Source organism: Gavialis gangeticus, unplaced genomic scaffold (genome assembly GCF_001723915.1).
Source record: "Gavialis gangeticus isolate Ggan-Ray unplaced genomic scaffold, GavGan_comp1, whole genome shotgun sequence".
Classification (NCBI taxonomy): Eukaryota; Metazoa; Chordata; order Crocodylia; family Gavialidae; genus Gavialis; species Gavialis gangeticus.
Window position 1 is genome coordinate 17,924,798 of NW_017728996.1, and position 8,452 is coordinate 17,933,249.

General features: G+C 46.4%; 1 long non-coding RNA gene across 1 annotated transcript in view; it reads left to right on the forward strand.

The window, feature by feature from the left end:
- Nucleotides 1-8,452, forward strand: part of LOC109288516 — a 65,465-nt gene that overhangs the window by 622 nt on the left and 56,391 nt on the right. The gene's annotated exons all lie outside the window — the stretch shown is intronic.

Genomic DNA, 8,452 nt, shown 5'->3' on the forward strand with positions numbered 1-8,452 from the left:
CCGCGGCTCTGCCCCGGGTCACCCGTGTCCTCGCTGCACAAGTGTCCGGCGGGGGGTGACCGCTCTTGTCCACCAGAGCATGCTCTGGCCTTCTGGAGCAGTTCAGCAGGGAGGAGGCTGAGTTTAAGTCCAGGCAGTTTAAGCCTTGGCTGGTCTAAGCCTGGCTTGGCTGGAAACCTGCCACTGAGTCTCAAACTTTTGTCCTGAAAATGAAGCAGGTCAATGTGGGCCGAGGAGCTCTCAGGCATCCCCCAGCCTCCTTCATCTGGCATCTTCGTTCCAGCTCCGTGGTGGGTACAAAGTCATGCCATGCCAAAGGGGTAGTCCCTGAGAGAAGGGCTTTGCTTGGATTGAGCTTTCCACTGGCACTCTCACGAGGAAAAGGAGCGAGAGCCAGGAGTCCTTTTCTTGTGGCCTTTGCAAACACCCGTTCCACCTTGTACGCGTCCGAATCCACAAGTCCCGCAAAGCGAGGGCAAAGCGCTCATCAACCTCGCAGCCGAGGGGTGAACAAACAGCCACCCCAAATAATAATAAATAAAGAGGCTCCAGATTAAAGTCTGACTATACATCAAGAAAGAAACTTCAGAGGAGCTCTGGTTATTATATATTCTAATGAGAAGTCTTTGGAGAAATTAAAAAGGGCAGAGGAAGAAGAGGACGCCTGCACTAATTCCACAGGAGGCCTCCCAGGGAAAAGGCTGTGTGAGTTTGAACGCTGAAAAGCATGAAGGCCTGGAATTAGACTATCATTTAGAAAGCGTTACTAATCCGAAGTTACAGCAGTAATTCCATGATTTGCCGGGTCCCACACGCAGCGCCAGAATTAAAGATACGGATTTTCTAGAAATGGAACTCAACTGTGGCACAAAGTCTCGGCAAGATCAGAATGAATCATTCATTCCGAACACAGCAACACACGTGTCATTACGAATCCAACTTTGTTCTCTCCAAACCATCTGGAATATGTATTCTCGGTGTAATCCCAGAAAACTTGGAAGCAAGCGGAGGTGAGAAGGATGGACCGTAGCATTGTCCCTCCTTCCTATTTATTTTATTTTTATTTTGCCTCTGTGTTATAATGGATGGCACTCTCAGATATTTCTTTGAGAAATAACATCGATCCAGATGGAAACTACTTAATCTGAGCTCTTTTAAAACTAGAATGAACAAAGCAAGGGAGAACTGAGCTGGGTGGTTAATGAATACATTTATTCATGAGTAATGATTTGATGGAAAATAATGCCAAAATTCACAACGAATATTATTCACAATGAATTATTCGACCAGCTGTGCTGGAGAATATATATTCTGTTGGGAATATTTCTGCACAGGCAGGGAGATTAGCTAGCTAAGCCTATAGGTCTCTTCCATTTCTAACTTCTGTAATTTGATGGAGATGAGAGTACAAAGAGATGACTTGAAAAAATATAGAAAAAATATGGTTGTTAAATATGACTTTACGAAATTAAACAGGGTGTAGGAACAATGTTTTCACATGCACCAGTTAGAAAGAATCAGATGCAAATGAAGTATTTCCTAGGCTCATAAAGTTTTAATCTAATGCTCTGAGCCAACGCACATTGGATTTGTGCACCGGGCCCAGCACAGCAGCGTGAAACTTGAACCGCTTCACACATTTAGTAGATGCATGCTCTTTGGCCGGATTTTTTGCATTCAAGAATGTGTTTGTTTGCCCAGTGGGGTAGGTGCAGTAAGTAGGTGGAAATTTACGGAAGGGGCTGACCTATTAATGCCTCAGCGCCCAGGTTTTCTGCCTTGTGGGTCAGACTTAACAAACCCTACCAAGCTTTTGTTCTTTTTGGATCTGTCTGTTTTTTTCCCCAAAGAAAATAACTTGGCAGAGAAGTTGGCCTTCTGCTTTTATGTGTTAAAAATCTGTCCTCAGGGCATGTAGTGTTCTGAATGGAGAAACGGCGCTCCCAGTCTTGTAGTGCTTCAGCCTTGCTACTTGCCGTGGCTAGTGTTGATTCATTCATCTGACCACCCCCTCCATCCATGAGAGGCAGTTCCGTTTTGCTCAGCTCTCCTTCAAATGCCACAATTACATCAATATCATGAAAGTCCGTCCTTTGGCAGTAGCTAGGGCTCGGCAAGATGCAACCTGAGTGTGACGAGCCACGGGCCCACAAAATGTTGAATCCTTTAGACCTTACTTGGCTCCAGTGGGATTGCTTCCGTGCAGCACGGTGGGGCTGAAGCAAGGACGCATCCTGATCTTCTAAGGCTCGTGAGTGCTTGTAACCCACACAAGTCAGAGGCAGCCCTGGTGATCGGATACCCTAGCGATGGATGTGGTAATGGAATCTGAAAAAGAATAGAACAGAACAAAATAACAGGCTGAACGTTTAGTGGATATTCTCTTTGCTTTCTCTTCTCTGTGGGATACTTAAGTTCCTTTCCACGCATGGTGGAGCTTCAATATTCAGCGTAGGCAATTTGGGAATGAGATTTTTCCATAAAGCTGCAGCTAAGCCATCTCTGTCTTTGTCCTTCAGGCAGTGCTCGAATGGGGCAGGTTAAGGTGGTTAGGTGCTAGCTGAAAGCGTGAGGCAACGATGTCCTGAAAACGGTGCGTTTAGGGGAGCATGGACGTAGACTGTCACTCACACCTCTGTCCCTGCACAAAGCACCGCTGTAGGACTCTCTGGTCTCAATCCCCTTTCATTCTTGTTCACTTCCTAGCTGTTTAGTCTTCCAGTCAGTTCAGATCAAGGCTGAAAGGGGAGTGATTTGCACGTGATGGTAGGAGTAGCCAAAAAACCGCAGACACCTACGGTGCATCTGAGGCTGTTCATTCCCTGCATGTTTGAGAATCTGTCTGTGCTCAGAGAAGCTGTCTGAGACCTAACATCCTCTTAGACATCAATCACTTCCTACCACCGGGGTTTTCTCTGAGATCATTTGAAGCCTCGGTCCAAATGCTGATTGGATAGCGGTGCCTGTCATTTCTTCTAACTTCATCCGTCTCTTGCATGGGACCTTGAAGCCCGTCTGCTCTCCATACAGCTACTGTCTTTATCTAGCTTCACCCATAAAATCACAGAAGGAGGAGGTAAAAGAGGCCTTCTGGTTTTATCCAGCCGAAGTGCTGGTGGTCAGTGTGGGGCTGTCCTCTCTTGTACACTTACTGGAATTTCATCCAATCTTCTTGTAAATGTTCAGGGGATGGGGCTCTGGCGTAAACGGGGAATGCTCAATGTCTGGCCTCTGCACGTGCAAACACAAGTGTGTGCTCGTATGTCAGAATTTGCACGCCTGTCTCCCAAAGGGACAAATGATTCTGGGAGGCCTGTGCAGGTGCAGGCGTTGGAGCTGTTCAAGGGTGAGCAGAGGTTTGCCCCTGCCCAGAGATGGTGTGTGCAGAGTTATTCATGTGCCAAAATGGCAGCTGAGTAGACGCAGGACCCCAACGTCCTAATTTTATCACTCACAGCTTTGAAAAATGCCCATTTCTATTGCACAGGGTCTCCATGAGGTTCCTCAAGGGACCTGTGAGTGTACCGTTGCTGTGTGTGTAAGATGGCTGTGTTTGCTGGCCTTGCTGACTCTCTGCACCACGTGACTCGGTGAAGTCACTCTTTTCAGGCTTGTTTGTGGCTTGTTTCTTGCCCCTGTCTCCTCTCCTCTGCTTTGCTGAGCCCAGCTACCTTGTGATGGCTTGCTGCCCAAGGATGCAGGCAGCAGAACTGTCTTTTCCAACTGTTTAACAAAGCTTTGGTTCAAGTCAGTTCCTCTCCGAACTCTCCCTATCCCCCTGTTTGAATCTTAGGGGCCAGGTCTGGTGCCTGTGGAAATCTGCTTAGCAACCTTGACTTCAATGCGGCAGTATCAGTTTACAGTAGCTGAGGATCTGGCTCCAAGTCTCTTCAGCAGGAGTCCCCATTCCAGGTGTCATTGGCTATGTTTATTCACTGGATCAGGTTCAGTTTAGGGACATTTGTCTCAGAAGCGCAGGAGCGAAAAATCCATTGAACTCGGTCTCCGTCAGTCAGCCGTCTCTTGGAAACTCAGATTGCTGTTCCTATAGAGACTTTCTCGTTCCCTTCACCCTGGTCCTGGCTTAAGTATCACTTAAAGTGGGCCCTGCTCATTCATAGACAGGCTCCTTAAAGCAATTGAGACTGAAAGGGTTTGAAAAGAGGGGACAGTCCTTCAATGGCAGGACCTTGGGCCAGGCTAATTGGTTTTGGTTCAAGGGGATACTGGATTTGTGAAAAGCCCAGGGACGCCTTTCCCACGCCAGATCCCAGCTCTGCAGGGGAGAGGTGAGGGGCACAGGGTGGGGAAGAAGGAGAGCACGATGGCTTAGTAGGTGAACGCAAGTAATGACCCCAAAACTCACCTGGTTTGGGGTGTGTCGGAGTGCCTGGCTCTGGGCCTAAGAGGATTCCTGACTCCCGGATGTACTGTCCACACAGGCCTTGAGCAAACACAGTTGAACAATTGTCACAGCTTTGTTGCTCTGCACATTTAAGATACAGGGAGTGAGAACAGGGAAGCAGTAGAATTATCCTGCGCAGCTCATGTGAGAGCAGATTTTAGTCCCAATAACTTGGTAATATTTTTTCTTTGTATGTTCATGTGTCTTTTATTATTAACACTGAATCATGGTCAAACTGTGTTTCCTAGTCTTATGTCCTTTCCCTTTCCCTACAAGTCACTTCATTACAGAGCTTAACCCAAACATGGAAGCAGGAATAACTTACAGGCACATCATTTCTTGGTGCATTTTCTGTTAGGTCACATTTTGGGGCAGCTTGATCTCAGTGAACACAGCTTCTTGGATGTGAAAAATAATGACATGAGTTTTTTAGGGTCCCTGCACGCTCCCTCATTTCTCTTATAATTAACATAAGGAAAAATGTAGTCTGCTCCAAATACGGTAGAGAAGTCTGGTTATCACAGAGCTTAGATTCCACATGAAAGTGGCTAAGACCGACTATGCAACGTATCCTTGCCCTGTATTCCAGGAGGAGCTGGCAATGACTTCCATATACCAGTTGCCTAATACTTTCTATTACACAAGATTCTTGTAGCCTTTTTTTGAGAAACTCTGACACCTCTATTGTTTGCTGCAGACCCTTGAAATTCAGCAGGGGGAGGCTCTGGGGCTTGGAGGACTGCCTTTTCTTTGTCCTGTGAAATTCCATTCAGATTTAGCTGAGTTATAAACTGTTATAAAAGATGTGTCCACACCCCATTCCCTCCTCAGGGAAATTTTCGCCTCCTCCTCAAATAATAACTGAATGTGAACATTTTAGAGAGTTATGCACATGCCCCTGCCCACATTGCAAGAAGAGCAGGCACAGCTCTGGCAGGTGGGCATGGAAGGGGGAAACGGTAGGGAAAGCTCCCATTATAAACCTCTCAGGGCCCCAGCTCCTGGCTCCAGGCGTCCATCTCCAAAATTCGGAGGCAGCGCAGGGGCTACCAGTTCTTGGCACGGGGAGATGTGGAGCAGGAGAGAGAAAGAGAGGGAGACTGTCTCACTAGACTCACTGGTCCAGTTCTCCCCCCCACCCCGCTCTAGGAGAACAGCTTTCTTCTGTTTCCAGGTAATGTTAGTCCTGTATTTCAAGAAGTCTGTGCTGAGGTTTCAGGCTTCCTGCTCACAATGCAGGAATGTTACGGTTGGACACAATGATTTTTTTTTTTTTCACTCCAGGGCTTTATCTGTATATTTAAAATGAACATTATTTAGGTTGCAAAGTCAAGCGTTTGGAAGTTCAGAGGTGCCAGATTTAAGATTGCCCATGCAACCTTACTGCAACCCCCATGCATGCCTGTGCCGTGATAGCGTCTTTAATTACATGATCACGTACTATTTTTAGCACAATATCTCTGCCTTTTTCCACATCCTTTCCAGGGCTGAATGGGCAGCTGTGATTTTTGGCATTTCAGTTCTTTCAACTGCTGGATTTTGCAAGCTAAAGGTTTTTTTCTTTTTTAATTCTTTTTTTTTTAAAATTAGTTGTGATGTTTCTGTTTGCAATCAGATCTGCACTGTCAGGGAGTTGCACATATGGTAACGTCGGAGCTCTAGAGGGGAAAAAAGACTTACTAGATGATTGGCTGCATTCCTTTGGATAGATGGGGAGAGAAAACTGATCCTACACTTGATCTTAGCCAAATGGTCAAGAAGACATAGGCATGCTGAAGGGGGAATTTTCTTTGTTCCCTGAGAAATGGCCTTGATGTTTCCTTTGCCTTCAGTTCTGCCTAGGTTTGTTTCTTAGGGCATTTTGGTTGTATCTTGAAGAATCTTCAGCTTGTTTATTGGATTTATATAATCGGGAAGAAATAGATGCCCACAGGAACATATGTACACATGAACAATCCCCCCTCCCCGCGTAATCACTCCACACAGATGTACATTGCAAGCTCACAAATATTTGCTGCCATTGCATTCTCTCCTTGATTTGCATACTTGTTCTCTCCACTGTCGTTAATGGGAGCTGTTCCATGTGTCGAGAGGAGAAGGGAGGCCTTTGTATATTAAACAGGAGATCTAATCTTTTTTAACTGCTGGAAGAATTGTCCATATTTTACTTTGGAAGTGATTAGACGCAATGCAGATTTATCTTTGCTTGGAATGGCCTATTTCTTTGTTGGGAAGTTCCATACTTTGGATTCTGTTATCTGTGAACAGACAATAGATTATCCCCCCTTTTTGCAGCAAACTGGACTTGGGTCAAGCAATGTATTTAGTTTTTATTTATTTAAAGGCAAGTGGATGATACTTCTTTTGTTTTATTTTTCCAGTGAATAAGATAGCTCTGGCTCCTTTTTGCATGTGCTTTGCTGATCCAAAAGCATTTTTTTTTCTTCCAGTCAGCAGTGTATTTGCCATTGGTAAAAATGTCTGTGGTCTGTCAGACCCAAGGGTTTTTAAATCCTGACATCTGTATCTGATGGGTGTGTCTGTGTGCCCGCATTCATGGCTATATAAGTGTGTTTGTGTTTGTACTGTGTATGTGTAAGCATATGTTTTTGTGGGTGTCTTTCAAATATCTTCACCCTCCTCCCTACCTGTACAAAAGTCAGTTCATTAATTAGACTGAGTAAAAGGGCCCCGTCTCTATCTGTGATGCAGGCAATAAATGTCTATTCTCACCCTGCCTCCTGTTAATGAGATAGAGACAGGTAAGCATCACACATACCAACTTCCCTGCCTTCAGCAACATCAAGGAAACAGTGACAAGCTATTAATGGAAGGCAGTGGTCCTTGTGCTAATTAGCGCTTCCTTTTCAACTTTTACCTACCTGTGTGCTGAGATCTCCAGCCCAGTCTTTCCCCTTAGCTGATATCCCTTTGTTTTCAGTATGTTTCTCTTTCCACAGATAAATCCACTGGTGAATTAAGCAAAAGTATCTCTCAATTCCCCAGTAAGTTGTTTTTTCCGTGGGTTCAGACAGAATGCTTTATGTACCCTTTCACTCCTCTTTCCCCCCTGCACTCAGTAATTTCTGTCCTGATTCTACGTTCTTTGAGGCTGTTCATAGCAAAGGTCCTCTGCTGAGGAAGCGGGCTTGGTACCACAGCAGGGGGATGGGTACCTTATTAGGGCACAGCTAATCTCCACACTTGGTGCGTGATGCTGTGGGTCAACAGTGCCCATGTTAGTGGAATGGTTCTGGAGACATAAACCAACCCAGTCACGCCCCGGCTAGCTCTTCCCATATCTGTATGGTCTTTTGACACGCGTGTGGCTCCCAGCATCATGAGAGATGAGGGCTTCACAGCTGGAGGTTCCCCTTGCAGGAAAGATGTTTGAGACTTGGGAGCTCCTTACTGTCATGTGGCCAGCATGGCTTTGTGAAGGGGAGAGTATGAGTCTCTTATTCTGAGTGTTGCAGCCTCCTGTAGGAATGATCCTTAGACGGCTGTGCCACTGGTGCTCTGTTACTTTGTTGGAAAGGGTGCGTGGGAAGCAGGAGCTCAGTGTGTCATCACCAGCCAGGTGCACAGTGCTGACCTGAGGCGGCTATCTGGCCAGATCGCAGATCACAGTTATGGGACGTGTTCAGCCAGTATATTCTGGGCACACTTGGCGCCAGCTTGAGTTGGCTCCCATTGACCTGCAGAGCATGCAGTCTCTAAATGAACACAGCATTTACCAGAAGCTGATCGAGCCATGCTGGGCCTACGTCTGGGCTTGCAATACTATAAGCCCCTGCCCAAAACCCATCCATACAGTCTCTTCCCAGTTCTGTTGTCTTCCTCCCAGACCCACCTGCTTAATCTTCCCCTCTCATCTGTTTTAAAAAGGCCCTTGGTTTCTCACTGCTGTATCGGGCCTCCACATACTGCCAGGCCTGAATCCCAAGGAACCTGCTTTAATCTGCCCCTGCCATTCGCAGTCACAGACTGTGCAGACCCTGCAGCCTTGTGGGGATGCTTGGGCAGAGGGTGGGGGGGGGGGGGGGG